The sequence below is a fragment of the Silurus aristotelis genome (assembly GCF_946808225.1).
Source record: "Silurus aristotelis genome assembly, chromosome: 22".
NCBI classification, from domain to species: domain Eukaryota; kingdom Metazoa; phylum Chordata; class Actinopteri; order Siluriformes; family Siluridae; genus Silurus; species Silurus aristotelis.
The window spans coordinates 8,599,518-8,614,693 of record NC_139595.1 but is presented as its reverse complement, the minus strand read 5'-3'; the positions used below and the strand labels follow the sequence as shown (position 1 = coordinate 8,614,693).

General features: G+C 37.2%; 1 protein-coding gene across 1 annotated transcript in view; it reads right to left on the bottom strand.

Moving 5' to 3' along the window:
- ephb1 (EPH receptor B1) overlaps positions 1–15,176 on the bottom strand; it is a 331,037-nt gene that overhangs the window by 188,403 nt on the left and 127,458 nt on the right. The gene's annotated exons all lie outside the window — the stretch shown is intronic.

Here is a 15,176-nt window from a genome sequence, read left to right as displayed (position 1 = left end):
AGGATGACCAGTCCTCGTGGATGCATTTTTGGATATTTTGAGAATTTTTATCATGGGAGAGTTCATCTCAATTATTTCCATGTAAAAGCTCACTAGGGGAAGTGGTAGCTCAGTCGAAAAGGCTCATGGGATATTGATCAGAAGGTTGGGGTTCAAGCCCCTGTGTTCCCAAGCTGCCACTCTTCTCTTGGGCCCTTAAGCAAGGCCCTTGACCATCTGTGCTGCAAAGGTTGTGCATCATGTCTAACAACTGCTTTCTAACATCACTTGAATAGAAAGAATATCACTGTGCTGTATTGTACAAAGCACCTTCACCTCAAAAACCTCCACATGTAAAAATGAATATTACATGAAGGTAAAACATTGTTAGATGTCTTTTGCTTTATACTTTTGTATGCTCATATACTCCTTTGCTATAATTCTTTTCAGATATTTTAATAAATACAGCTTTTATTGTTTTATTTTTAGGCCCATGTCCTTGGCAAATCTACATCATGTCACTCAATTGGTTTACAACTTAAATGTAATATTTCTTCCTTTTTTTTTTTTCAATCCAACCACGCAGCAGTCATTTTATTGTACATGTTAAGTGGTTATAGAAAACCCATTAGCAGCTGTATTTATGGCATGAAAGTTTGTAGCAAAGACAGACTCCTGACTGTGAGATTAGCTTTAACACATTGATTCCTTTTTTTTTTCTGTACACATGAGCAATGCTACATTGTTAGCAGCACTTTGTTATTTAGTCACCACATTACCTCACCCAACTTTTCTAAATTAAAAGAAGCAATTGGAATCTAAAAATTTAGGGCAGTTATTAGCTTTACACAGAAGTAGATTCTGTTCTCCCTGCAGTTTTCTCATTATAAATTGATGCCCCCAGAACGTTGCCTAGCTTTCTGAATTCACAAGCAACATGATTGACAGGCAAATAGAAATGCTTGCTGATGTCCCACTTGGTTAAAAGTTAGCGTTTCTCTAAATGTACAGATCCTGCAGCACAATAGAGATGTGATTCTGTCCTCCGAGCACATATTTTTATGGACAGAAATGGAAAAAGGAAAAAAAAGCTTTAAGGCAAAACTCCATATGGAATACATTAAATATGTTTTTATTTTATACAGTATTAGTGTTCATTTATTGATAAATTCTGTATTTTATTTGTTAGAGGTTAGAATATGCAAGTTAATGCTTGACTACAAAAAACTTACATGTCAAATGTTCACTTAATCTTAAGTGTTCAGTTACACAGTTTTCCAGGAATGTTTTTTTTTCCCATTATATAAATGAGCAATCCAACAGTTTTTTAGTGACAACAAATGCTGGACTCCAATCTTTAAAATGCAGTGCAGCTTGTACTGATTTTTGGGGTGTGGTTGGCAAAACATGTCTCTGCTGGTAAGCAAAAAAAGGAGATGACAACGACAATGATGCCAATTGTGATATTACCATGTGAGCTGAAGCACTGGAACCTGATTGTTCAGATGAGGAGCTGAGAAAGCTGGACAAACTGAAGTGCTAAACATCAGTAATTTTAGGAAGAGATTAATGCTTAGAAGAAGGTAAACTAAACTATTATATAATCATGTTAATATAAGGTAGTATTATTGTTAATCAAACAATTATGTCTTTGTGATACTTGATGCACAGCAAACACCTCTATATAAAGCAAAGTTCATTTATAGGTAAAATGCTGTGTTTACATCTGATGCTGTGAGGGGCCATGATGTTTTGACTTCACTTGTTGAACTCATGGTTGAAAAGATTGCCCCAGGTTGCTGAGCAGAAAGCATTACCCGAAATAAAAATAATGGATCAACATGTTAATAGAATGGTTTGAAACCAACACATCAATTCAGAATTCGATTATAAAATGTATACTTAATTTTACGGTGGATTTCTCCTTTAATGATTGGCAAGGAAGAGAAAACGGAATCCTCCAGAAGATCTTTCCTTTTGAAATGAGTGATTTGTCTTTACAATTTGTCCTCTAAGATGACATCACCGAATGACCAAAGAGAAACAGACCTTGGACCAGCATGGGTATTGGCTGTTACTATGATGATGTCCTTGCTGACTGGAAATGTAGAAAAATGAGACCATTAGAAAAGATAAGGGAAGACGGATGAAGATTAATAAGAGCGAGGACGAAAGAGATGATCCAGTGATGGGGTTTGATGGAGAACAGAGCAGTCAGAGACAGTCGGCTATTCCCTTGATTAATTAGGCTTCATAAGGGCCGGTATGACCTGTGGAATTTTGATTAAGCCAACACATCCACCGTCTGAGTCACTGTTGCTGTACTGACAGCAGCGGCTGTGTGTGGGTTTGTGTGTGAATCATTGATGAGGGTGTGTGTGAAAAGCATCATCCAAACTGACAGGGTACTTTCTCTCCCCTACATTTCACACTGTCATGGGAGCGCACAGGGTATCTCCTCTTGAAACAACATCGCTACGTCTAAAAGAGTGCCTAACAACAGTGTTTCCATCAATAAAACCCCATGAGAAGTTTCCAAAAAGACAACTGAACTAGTTCCATAACATCCCACACGTAATCTAGTCTGTTAAATCCAAAAAAAGACCAAATAGAGAACATATACTCTCTAAAATGGATTTGTGACAGTAGGCTAGGGGGCTAAGCTTTCGATTTCCTTTAAGAGGAAACATTTTTTACAAAAATGACTATTTTGTTTGTTTGTTTATTTATTTATTGGGAGGGTATTCGCATTATAAAGACCAAAGAAAGGTGCTTTATACTTGTCACATGTACTTTACATAACAGTGAAAGTCTTTCTTCGCATATCTTAACAATGTTAGAAGCTGGGGTCAGAGCGCAGGGTCAGCCCTGATATAACACCCCTGGAGCAGTGAGGGTTAAGGGCCTTGCTCAGGGGCCCCAAGAGTGGCAGCTTGGTGATACTGGGGCTTAGCTGTTAGCAAGAAGGCAATGGGGATTAATTATTATTTGCCAAACCAAGAGCAACAACAAAACTAATTATAATATGCAAAAATGCCCAATAGAGTATTAAGAGGCTGAGGCTAATGTCTTTCCAGCCCAGACTAGATTCATGTAGACTCTCATTTAAAGTCATGAAAAGTGATTCCACTTCATGTAGAGTTTGGACATTGGAATTATATAGGTTGGAGCCCTTGAATGGCCTGCAATAGAGCTCAGACCTTAATCCTATTGAACATATTTGGGATGAATTGGAAAGCTGACTAAATCCCAGGCCTTTGTACTGACACCCTTGTGGCTGAAGGAGCATAAATCTCTACAAACACACTCCAAAATCTAGTGGAGCATCTTCCCACAAGAGTGGAGATATAACAGTAAATGGGGACTAAGTGTCGAATGAGATGTTCAAAAAACAGCACATCGTACATCTTACGGTTAGGTGTCCACAACATTTTGTGTCCACATACTGTACATTTATGCCTAAGGTATTCCATGCCATAATCATAAATTGATTAGATAAATTAGACAGAATAAAATTTTAGTTTTGATCCTCAACCATCACTTGGGTACATATTTCTTTTGATCACCTTTAAAAGGCAGCTCTCTACAAAGTGTATTTTGCGCGCGCGCGCGCGTGTGTGTGTGTGTGTGTGTGTGTGTGTGTGTGTGTGTGTGTGTGACACATTTTAGCCATAAATTCATTACATGTCAGTCACCCTTTAGCTTTTAGCTTCGTGGTACTTCAACTGTTATCTAAAGATTAACATCTAAACTGCAACTGATGAGCACCCCATCAAGACACTCTTGGCATCTTACCGCTTGCTTAATAGTGATAGAAGACTCGCTTCATGTCACTTTGCTTTCAGAGGTTTCAATGATTTTGAGCTCTAACAGTGCTCAAATAAGTACCAAGTCCTCAATGTGACTACTCAGAAATCATGTTCTGAGATCTCCCCTAACAATCCTATCTATTCACATTTCAGAAAAATCCTAATTTGATATATTTTAAATGAAAACTAATTCATACACACAACGAATACACTGACTGACTCTTTTTTTATATACAACTGTAGATAACTGACTTGATGACTAGCTTGTTTGTTGGTGGCAGACTGACAGGTGACAGGTTTGAGTATTTCAGGAACTGCTGATCTGCTGAGGTTTTTACACACACACACACACACACACACACACACACACACACACACACACACACACACACACACACACAAATTTACCACAGAAAAACATCGAGTGAGCACCAGTTCTGCAGGGAGAAATGTCTTGTGGAGGAGGAGAACATCAGAGGAGAATAGCCAGACTAGTTTGAACTGACAAAAACACTACAGTAACTCAAATAACAACAGCTTTGAGCAGAAAAGCATAACAGAATGCACATTAAACCATGAGACAGCCAAGCCAAGACCGCATCAAGTACCAGTCATCCACGAAATGGGCTCCGTGGCTCACTGAAACTGGACAGCTGATGATTGGTGAAAGACCAGGCATTGTTTTTTTTGTACCGATTATTGTAACTCTTGACCAATATCTGCCTTATTGTATGCATTGCTCTCTTGCTACCTGATTTTGTGCTTGGGGACTTGCAGGAATATGCATAAGCATTAATGAAGTGGTTGGTAAGTGTATGGTTGTATTCAAATATCTTTGTGTAGTACTAATATGTTGGCTGGTGCTGTAATTTTGTTATCAGCAGGTAGGCAAACAGCATTGCTATACTCAATTATGTTACCTTAATATATATTTTATTATTAAATACATTTCAGATGCCACTGAAAATCACATGTCCGGTCATTCAGGATGGATTTTCCCAATAGCTCCTACAAACTAACCTAATTGGAAACCAGAGACGGGATCAGTGACTGTAAATAATATCATAGGGTACAAAACATTGTAATGTATACCTGATCACTCTCTGATCGCTGGTGGTTAGTTCAATTACTGTAATTGTAGTAATGATGTAGTTAAGATAATTAGGTAATGAAGAGGTAATATGATCATGTAAAGTAAAGATTGATCCAGCATAACCATGACATATCTTCATTTTCAAAGACATCCACCTGTTTTAAATTTAAAATGAGTAAGGTTAATGCTATAAAAGCCTCTGGGAAGTGTCTGCTGTGTGATAATGTGACTATAGTACAAATTTAAAGTAAGTTTCCAAAATCAATACAAAAGCAAGAAAAAACTTCTTAAAAACCGAGACCCAGATCAGAATCAGCTTAAAAATGTATGATACAATTAGGGCTGCTGCTATTGACTATTTTAGTAATCTAGTATTCTAACGAATATTCCATCGATTATTTGAGTAATCAGATAAGTACTTTTTCTTTATTTAAGAACAATAATAAATAAGATAGAGAGAAAATAAGACACTACTGTATTTGTAGTATACAGTGAACAAGTATTTTTCTTTTTAGAAAACTTTAAATTTTTATTTCTGAAATTGCAAAGAATATCTGTGAAAACTAAACCCATTTAGTGCTCATTTAAACCTCATTCAAACTATTAGTTAAATGAAACTTACAATTATCCTTACTTATGTATTTATTTATTAAATCTTGCACAGTAAAGAGATGTGATCTTCTTGTCTACAGAAAATCGTCTTGAAATTTTCCGCCAGCTTTAAAAACGTGCTCCACTCTACACGGCCACTGCGGAGGGACTTTTTGACCGCACACAAATATATATATATATATATATATATCCTTTCACAACTATTTCTCTCGAAAGTTTTTCTTTTGGCATCGTCGTGCGTTTTTAATATCACCATCGGTGAAGCTTATCTCCCGATGCCGTGCAGCTCAGAACACAGGTGAAATGCGTTTTTTCATGCCCCGTTGTTTTCAGCGTGACGAATGATTCGCATTTCCTGTAGACAGTCCGAGTGAGCGGCAGGTCAAACGTCAGATTTATATATATATATATATTTATTTGCCTCGATTTATTTTTGTAATTGAATTACTCGAGATAATCGAGGAATCGTTACAGCCCTAGAAACAATATATTTGTATGATTTCATTTATTCCTATTAGTTTAATCTCTAATAAGCAGACCAGAAGCACCAAAGACATGAATTCTGAGATCACTATTACTATAGGATCCCTATTTTATTTATTAATAATTTATTATTTGAATGAACAAATTTTATAAAACTACACACTAAACTATTTCGATCATAATTCCAAAAGAACCCTGCTCCATTATTTGTAAATATATAAAAAAATAAAAAATAAATAAATAAGCATTTTGTTTTTTGAGTTGCTAGCTCTTCTCCACACACGCTGTGAGTGAGTAAAACTGTTCCACTATGGCACGGCTGTCTATGCCAACCTATTCCAACATGAGCGCCAACATAGCAGTTACTTCCATTGCTGCACTTTTTTTATTCTTCTGAATGAAAATGAGCATCGCAGTACACTGTTTTTAGTCAAATATTGATGAAATACAGAGTAGCTGTTATATGGTGAATATAGACCAGTATGAGTATGGTCTAAAAAACAGGTTCTTGGCTTTTTTTTTTTTTTAAGTGAATGCTTAGATTAATGATGCTACTGACAAGTGGGCAAGTATAGGGCAGTGCAAGTCGAGCGCACAAAGTGGCAAAAATAGAAAAAGTGTAGAAATCTCAATAACAAGTTATTATTATTCTGTTGGTTTACCTCTTTTTGCGGTGTGGATTGAATACTAGATTTTCTTTGCATTTATTGACTGAACCTTGTGGATGGCCTTTGCATTTCATTGTTTGATTATTACCTGTTGTGTTCATAAAGTGGGTTCAACCACTATCCTGTGGTTCATAAATAAATTGTCTGACTTTTATGCCCCTGACCTGGGTTTAAGTACTGGGCCTGACATTATTATCACTCACAGTATATTTCAGCAACTTTAAACATTCTTTCATAGATTTTTCTTTTATTTTTTCATGTCACTGTGAAAGAAATTCCTCAGTGTTGACGATACTCCTGTTGTGCTCCTGTAATACCCAAAACAAATTTTCTATTAAGAAACCTTTACAATTTAAATGATTATACATTTTCTTTGTATAATAACATGTTTTTGTGTTCTTCAAATCAAGGCTTTTGCTGTCCTCCACAGGGGAATCATGCAGTATTCCTCCTGGACTAAGGTGCTACATAAAACAACAGAGATTAACACTAGGTGACATACAGAAACTTCCAGACCTATACATAGGACTACATAAAAGTGCATGTGTGCAAACATCATTTAGTACATATAGGACAGTAGAACACGGTGACATTAAAGCACTTGGCAGCAATAATTTTAAAGCTAAATAGATAACTTTTTACTTGTCACATATACATTACAGTACAGTACAATTCTTTCTTTGTATATCCCAGTACTGTTAGAACTTTGGGATCAGGGCACAGGGTCAGCCATGATGGAGCACGGAGGGTTAAGGGCCTTGCTCAGGTGCACAAAGGTAGTGATGGTGGGGCTTGAACTGCTGACCTTCCAATCAATAACCCACCTAACCTATGACTTTAGAAAATATTTGAACAATTCTGAAGAGGCAGCAACAAAAAAGGTTTTAGTTTCGTCATTTAAAATGCAGCATATGACAAAGTTGTAGGTGCAGGAAACCCTCAAGTAAAAGTATACAGTAACCAGACTTTATTTCATTGTGAACACATACTGTACACAGTAATTAGCTGACTCATATTTTACAAAATTTTTTGCTTCTCCATATTAATTTCCTGATTACTTTGGAGGTTAGAGCAGAAGTGTAAAAAAGTCGCTGCAATGAAGACAGCGTGAGAAATTTTCAATTGCTGGGCCGCATCACACTGTGTTTGTTGTCGCATGCACACAGCATGGTGATCACAGTAGCAAATCCTATTCTCTGCTTCAGACGGCATTTCATCTTTCGCAAAAGGTTTGTACAAAAAGATAATTTCTACTCTAATAGGGGTAAACAATATACCACAATAATACAATACTACAATATAATATAATGCTATGAACCAAATCTATACCTTCTACAAATATACAGTAGAACTGGTGTAGCCGATCGATCATCGTACTCACGACTACAAAGCTGTGTCCCAGATACAGATCCGTTTTCGTCTGTGTAATCTTCAGATCAGGACTAGACTTCACAAGCAAACATCTGTTTTTGAGATCTCCATATGGCTAGGAAGCTGAAGCTGAATCTAATTTAAGGATAATAGAATGCCAGAGACAGACTCTTCGGAAATCAGCATGTCCTTTGCTCATTTCACACTTCTCCATGGATGAATGCTGGTTCTCTATAGCACATTAATAAACGTTATCTAGTTGTGATCATTAATATTGCAGATATGATTAGACAATTAATTAATTATACATATCTATATAGTGTGCTTGATAGAGGGTGTGACTGTACGTGTATTTATGGCTATCAAATATAACAGTAAGCATGCTAATAAGTAAGGAGAAAGACAAATCTGCAATACCACAAATAGATCATTTCACTAAACTGTGATATTTAATAGGGATGGAATGCAATGCCATTATCTGTATACGTTTAATGCTCCAAATATCCATATCTTTTAATTTCAGATCTAAAACTCAATCAGTATGGCCTAAGCCAAAAGGTTCTTTAATATGAATAAATCACAGGTATAGAAATGGCAGCACTGTCAGCATGCTCTGTAAATATTGTAACAGACAGTACAGTTCCTCAACCTTAAATACATCGCTCAAGCTCATAATTGCTCTCAATTTTAGACAAATAAAACCAGTTGCTTGTTTTTTGGGGTTTTTTTTCCTAAAAATCGACAAGACACTAATATTCCTCAGGGAGGGGATAGCTCATTGGTTAAGGCTCTGGTTTACTGATGTGATGATCTGGGTTTAAGCCTTGGTGTTGCCAATCTGCCACATTTGTGTTCCCTGAGCAAGGCCCTTAACCTTTAGTGCTCCAGGGGTGCTGGACCCTGCGTTCAGACCCCTGCTCTTAACATAGCTAGAATATGTGAAGAAAGAATTTAAATGTTCTGTAAAGTACATGTGACAAGTAATAAAGCACCTCACCTCATGTAGTCATAAGTAAGCATGAATGAAAGAATGGGTTCAAGCATGCTGACCACTCCCTCACACCCACATGATAGTAAGAAACTACCAGTTTTGCCTTGCAAAACTTCAATATTGACCACATGAACCCTGTGAACCTGTGTTTAGCTTGATAATAAAATACCATGATGGATGCTGAGCATGATTTAAGCACAATTAAATGGAAAGAGCAAGATAACTTTACAAAAGGAAATATTTCTGCTCCAATTAATTCAATAAATTGATTGTTGCGATGGTCTGATGTGGTATTTTGTTTTCCCTTTAATGAAGAACGCTAGCTTTTTTTTTTTTAGTTTGAGATGCAGGAAAGCGACAAGCCGACAGCCTGTACACGTCTCTCGCTCTCTCACTCTCTCTCTGAGTGTGTGTCAAAATAAATAAATAAATAAATATTTTTAAAAGTGACCTGACGGAGACAGAGAAGAGGCGTCTGTTTGTGCACACTCTCTATAATTAGCCAGCCACTAAAAAGCGTCCCTTGATTTGGAGTCTGCACTCTTGCAGCTTTGTTTCTCTCACCTCCTAGGGAGAGAGAAAGAGCGCAAGAGATACGGAGACAGCAAAACAAGAGATTTAGGAGGCAAAGGGAAACAGACAGGCAGATAGAAAGAAAACAGCGGGACGCCTCGTTTCTCCAGCATGTATTTGGCAGCAAGCGAAGTGGATCGGGTGAATTAAAACTTGTTGCTGTGCCATTTCGTGAATCTTTCTGTATCATCTGGAGCTGTTTTGCTGCTTAATTCCAGAGGGCACCACTGGGTTATGTTTTTCCATTCTACCTCCTTCTACTTCACCATCCCCTTTATCTCTTTATCAGCTCCTCAGTTTCTTAGATCAACGGATCTCTTTAAAACGGCATCAAACCGCTAGCAGACTCGATTTTTGGATGTAGCGGAGAGATGGAACGGTCTCCATAAATCTGACTGGCAATTGCTATTCAGTAATGAATGTAGGGTGTTAACGGTTCAGTGAAGCCTAAAGCGTTTTTGTCTCACAGGATACTGCATTAACATTTGGTGGATCAGTTCCCATTAAATGTGTGCGTGTCCCATTTAACACAGCATGCACACATCTGTTGAAGCACACCGATCATTTTTTCATTCTTTTTTTTTTCTTTTTTGAGGCTTATGTGACTGAATAATATAAAAAGCTTTCTGTAAGAGAGAATTGTGAGTATAAGAGTAACAAAAATAAATGAACATTATAAATGTTGGAAGACTAAAATTAACTCCAATCAAACTAAAATTGTCCATAGTCATCCAAAGGCTCATTACATTGTATTTTTGTGCAATGTCTTAGTTGTATTTCTAAGAAAATAACAGAAATAAATGTATGATTGTCAGGGCCGGTGCTTGAACGCAAATCCGTGGCATGAGAGTCAGACCAAAGTTCAGTCCAAAAAATCTGCATGAAATTCCATTATATGAAAATGGAATCGCTAAATTATTATTTAACAAAAAACAAAATCTGACCTCAAGGCAAACGACAGAATCAACAGTAATGCTGAAAAGGTAGCTAATGTGGATATTAGCACTTGTATTAGAAAGGATGAGTGAAAAAAAAATAAACACATCATTATACTCAAGCTCAGTCTGAAAAACATGATATTGATGCATTATGTTGCTTCACTTTAGTCCACAAACTAATATGTATGGCTATGTCCTTTCTTTAATGCAAATGTGAATTAATCAGACTACAGACAGCTCCTGCAGCGAGAGACTCGACTTTCAATTATGGAGTGTGTGCATATATATGTGTGTGTGTGTGTGTGTGTGTGTGTGTGTGTGTGTGTGTGTGTGTGTGTGTGTGTGTGTGCGCACGTGTATGTATGCTGTGTATCTAGCCTTGTGGCCATAGTGGTTTAACTCTTGAGGCATAAACAACCCAAACACCTGACCACAAGAACCACCATTGGTGTCATGTTCAGATCTGTGTGTGTTGCCTAAGAATATCCTGGCTGCAGCGAAATCCATTACTCACAAAAGAGGCTGAGCGCGACGGCAGAGTCGTTAATCCAACATGGCTGCCACATAGGGAGCTGCGGTTAGAGCAGAGGACGTGGGAGCTTTATTGAAATAGAACCGTTGGTAATTGTCCAGACTTGCCCTGGAGGACATGCTCTTATCTGACCTAACATCTGGAACGGTTGGAGGAATGAATAACATGCATACACACTAACACCTGCTAATGAGTGTTCATTTTCCCCTAAGCAGGAATAGAATACTGACAACTCTGATTTCAATCTGTGTGTGTGTGTGTGTGTGTGTGTGTGTGTGTGTGTGTGTGTGTGTGTGTGTGTGTGTGTGTGTGTGTGTGTGTGCGAGTGTGTGTGTGTGTGTGTGTGTGTGTGTGTGTGTGTGTGTGGGTGTGTGTGGTTGGGTGTGTTGGTTTGTGTTTGTGCATGTGGGTGCATGTTTTTTTGTGAAAAGACAGAACGCAGATTGAAAGGCCCCGCTTGTGGTCATTAGAAATTACAGGTCATTAGAAATTGACTGGATACAAAGACAACCAACAGTGAACAGAACAAGCCAATAAACATTAAAGCACACAATCATTTCCTCTATAATGTAGGTAAACCTTTCTAAAACAAAAAACTTTAGCTTTACTAGCTTTATGCTAGCACTTCAGACCTTTCTGCAGTACATTACCACATCAAACCATGTTACAACAGCCTTTAGATCAAAGTAGAGCTAATTAGCAGAGACCTGCTGTGCAAAACAGCACAATAAAAGAAGAAAAGAGGCAATGGCTTCTTCACACTTTAACACACACGGATACTGTATGAGCTTTCTGGTATAGGCCCAATAAATAGTGTCACAGAAAATGTAATTTGTTGCATAAAACTATACCAAATTCAATTGTTTTCATTGTTGGAACAGTATATACACTGATCAAGCATTATGACCGGTGATGGAATAAAACAGGATTATCTCTTCATCATGGAACCTGTTAGTGGGTGGGATATACTAGGCAGCAAGCTGGAAAAATCGGCAAGAGTAAGGATTTGAGCGAGTTTGACTAGGGCCGAATTGTGATGGCTAGATGGATCAGAGCATCTCTAAAACGGCAGCTCTTGTGGAACAGCAGTGAACAGGAACAGGGTCATCGGTGGCTAAGTTTAATTGATGCACATGGGGAGCGAAGGCTGGTCCAAGTGGTCCGATTTAACAGATGACCTTATGTAGCTCAAATTGCTAAAGAAGTTGATTCTGGTAATGCTCAACTGTTTTGCAGCAAAAGGGGACCAACACTATATTTGGCAAGTGGACATAATGTTATACCTGTTTGGTGTATATATTTTTTATAATTAAGTGTATGCTTTGACTAGATTATTTATATTATGTTATAAATAAGACTCTCAATTATATCTGTAGCATCCAAGATTGTGACTAGCCATGGTGGATTTTCAGACATTTTCAGAAAAAAGAAAATTGGGAATTAAATGAATTGAATGATCCAATAGTTAACTTTGTTCTGAAGCTTGAAATGATGTGATTATAGGTGTAATATATATATATATATATATATATATATATATATATATATATATATATATATATATATATATATATATATATATATATATATATATATATTTTTTTTTTTTTTTTTTTTTAATGTATTATTTTTATTTACATTTGTTATTTAATTTATTTTATAAAAAAAAAAAAAAAAAACATCTTTATACAAAAGTACAGGACAAAAATTAGTTTTTGCTATTTAATTATTTGTCTTTTTTTATTTATTTATTTCCTTGTTCACATATCTGAGTTTGTTACAAAGCGTTTGTAGAGCAGAAGGTCAGCCCTGATCGAACACTTCAGGTCAAGGCCCTGACTCAAAGACCCCGCAGTGCTACATTTGTGGAACAGTGTCTTGAACTTTCTGATCAGTAGCTCAGAGTTTTATTCAGTACGCCAGCACAGATATACTATATAGACAAAAGTTTTTGGACTCCTTAAGATTTGTATGGGCGTTTTTAAGCATCCTATTCCAAAAATGGTCCCCATTTACTGAGTTTGGTTGTGAAGATTTTTGCTTATTAATCCACCAGGATGCTGATGTAAGGTTCTGATGAAGGATAAAGTGGCCTGGGGGTGCAGTTAGTATTTAAATTAATCCCAAAGGTTTCCACAGGTTTGAGTTCAGAGCTCTGTAGCAGGCCTCTCAAGATCTTCCACTTCAACTCATGAATCTATATCTTCATGGAGCTTGCTTTGTGCACAGGTGCATTGTCTTGCAAGTTTAGGTGTTCTAGTTCAAGTGAAGGCAAAATGTAATGTGACCTCCTTCAAAAACATCCATTACAGTTGTGTGCTTCCGACTACTGTATGTGTTAGTAATATGAGGAAGAACCACATATGGCTGGAAAAGTCAGGTTTTCCAATACCTTTGTCCATATAGTGTAGACATAAATATCCTAAAAATATGCTGGAAATAATATTGCAAATAGTTATGTGTTTGCATATAGTTATTAGCTAATAATAATACATATAAATTAATATATTAATAAATATTGGTGCATTTCCATTTAACTTTAGACATAACAGGCCAAGCATAATATAAGTATGGAAAGTTATGTAGGTAGTTTGCATACATCTTAAAAAAACCTCATGGCTTTTACTAATATTGTTCTCTGAGATACTGCAATTTAATATACAGATTTCACTGTTAAGTTTAGACTCCTGTGTCAGCTGCTGCATTGCAATGGCTTATCTGAAATACTGGAATATTTAGTGTACTTTATGCTTAGGAGGCAAACTTTCACTGTATATTGTTTTTTACTCTGCACACTATGGTTTAATGGCACTTTATGGGTATCACTAAAGGTAAATCAGCTGCACTTAAAGTGTTACTGAAAACGTTAAATCTGGTCGGTATAGTTGGTTTCACTTTTAGATTTGGCCCACAAAAGTGTTTACACAGAACTTTACTAAAAGAAATGCGGTCATAAGAGGGCTATCGTATGGCTTTTCCAACATAAAGGTATTTAAAAGAATATAAAATAAATTACACTACAGAAGACATCCCAAAATTGTTCCCTAAGAAGCCACATTCTTCTAGCATGGTGTATATTATACAAACACACAGTGTAACCCTTCCTTCCTGACTACGTTAGTGCAAAACCAATTTATAGGTTGATTGCATTGGAATGCTAAATATCTGAAGTGGCTGCATTTGAATGATATAGCTTAAAGGCTTTTATAGTCCTTCTGTCACCTAAACACACCCCGAAACGCTTCTAAAGCACTAGTTCTTTTGCACAGAGCAGTGTTAAATGTACTGTGTGGTAAATCTGGCTTGTGTAAAAGCTGCTCCAGGCACAAAGAGTTTTTTTTTTTTTAACGGCTTTGTGGAGTTTGTCCAGCGCATCACTCTGGTGATAAGAAAACCTTGCCTGAGGACTAGAATAGACTAGGTGCCACTATGTGTGAGTCAATGCACCCATGTCCGCTATGCTTTTCAACACTGACCTGCCCCAGCCCAAGGATTGCTCTTTTTTTTCTCTCTTTCTATCTGAGTATTGATCACAGCAGATGGCCGTCAATCAATCTTATCAGCTGTGAGCATGCTCAGTTTGTGCATCACAGACAGGCCTGGGGGGATTCAAAATGGCAGCATGGATGCTGAATGAAGTTATCAGAGATATATATATATATATTCACAAGACCTAGGGAGACAAAATATAAGCATGTGGGTGTGTGTGAGTAATAGATAGAGGGAGACAGATATCTTAAGAAACAGGCAGAAAGTGAGAAAACGCATCAGTTTAGAAGAAAGTGAAGGAGCTGAGGTTATGAGTAAGTGCCAGGTAACCTTAGGCCTAAATGTGTGTGTGTGTGTGTGTGTGTGTGTGTGTGTGTGTGTGTGTGTGTGTGTGTGTGTGTGTGTGTGTGTGTGTTTGTGTGTGTGTGTGTGTGTGTGTGTGTTTGTGTGTGTGTGTGTGTGTGTGTGTGTGGCTAAATGCTCTTTAAGGGAAAGCAAATGGCCAGCAAATGCATGTCAAACTATTCAAATTTCAGCATGCAAAGGCACACTTAATTTATATGCATAATAACTTTAAGCTAAGCATGGTCAGAACCTGTGTGTGTGTGTGGGGGGGGGGGGGGGGGGACATTTTGCTT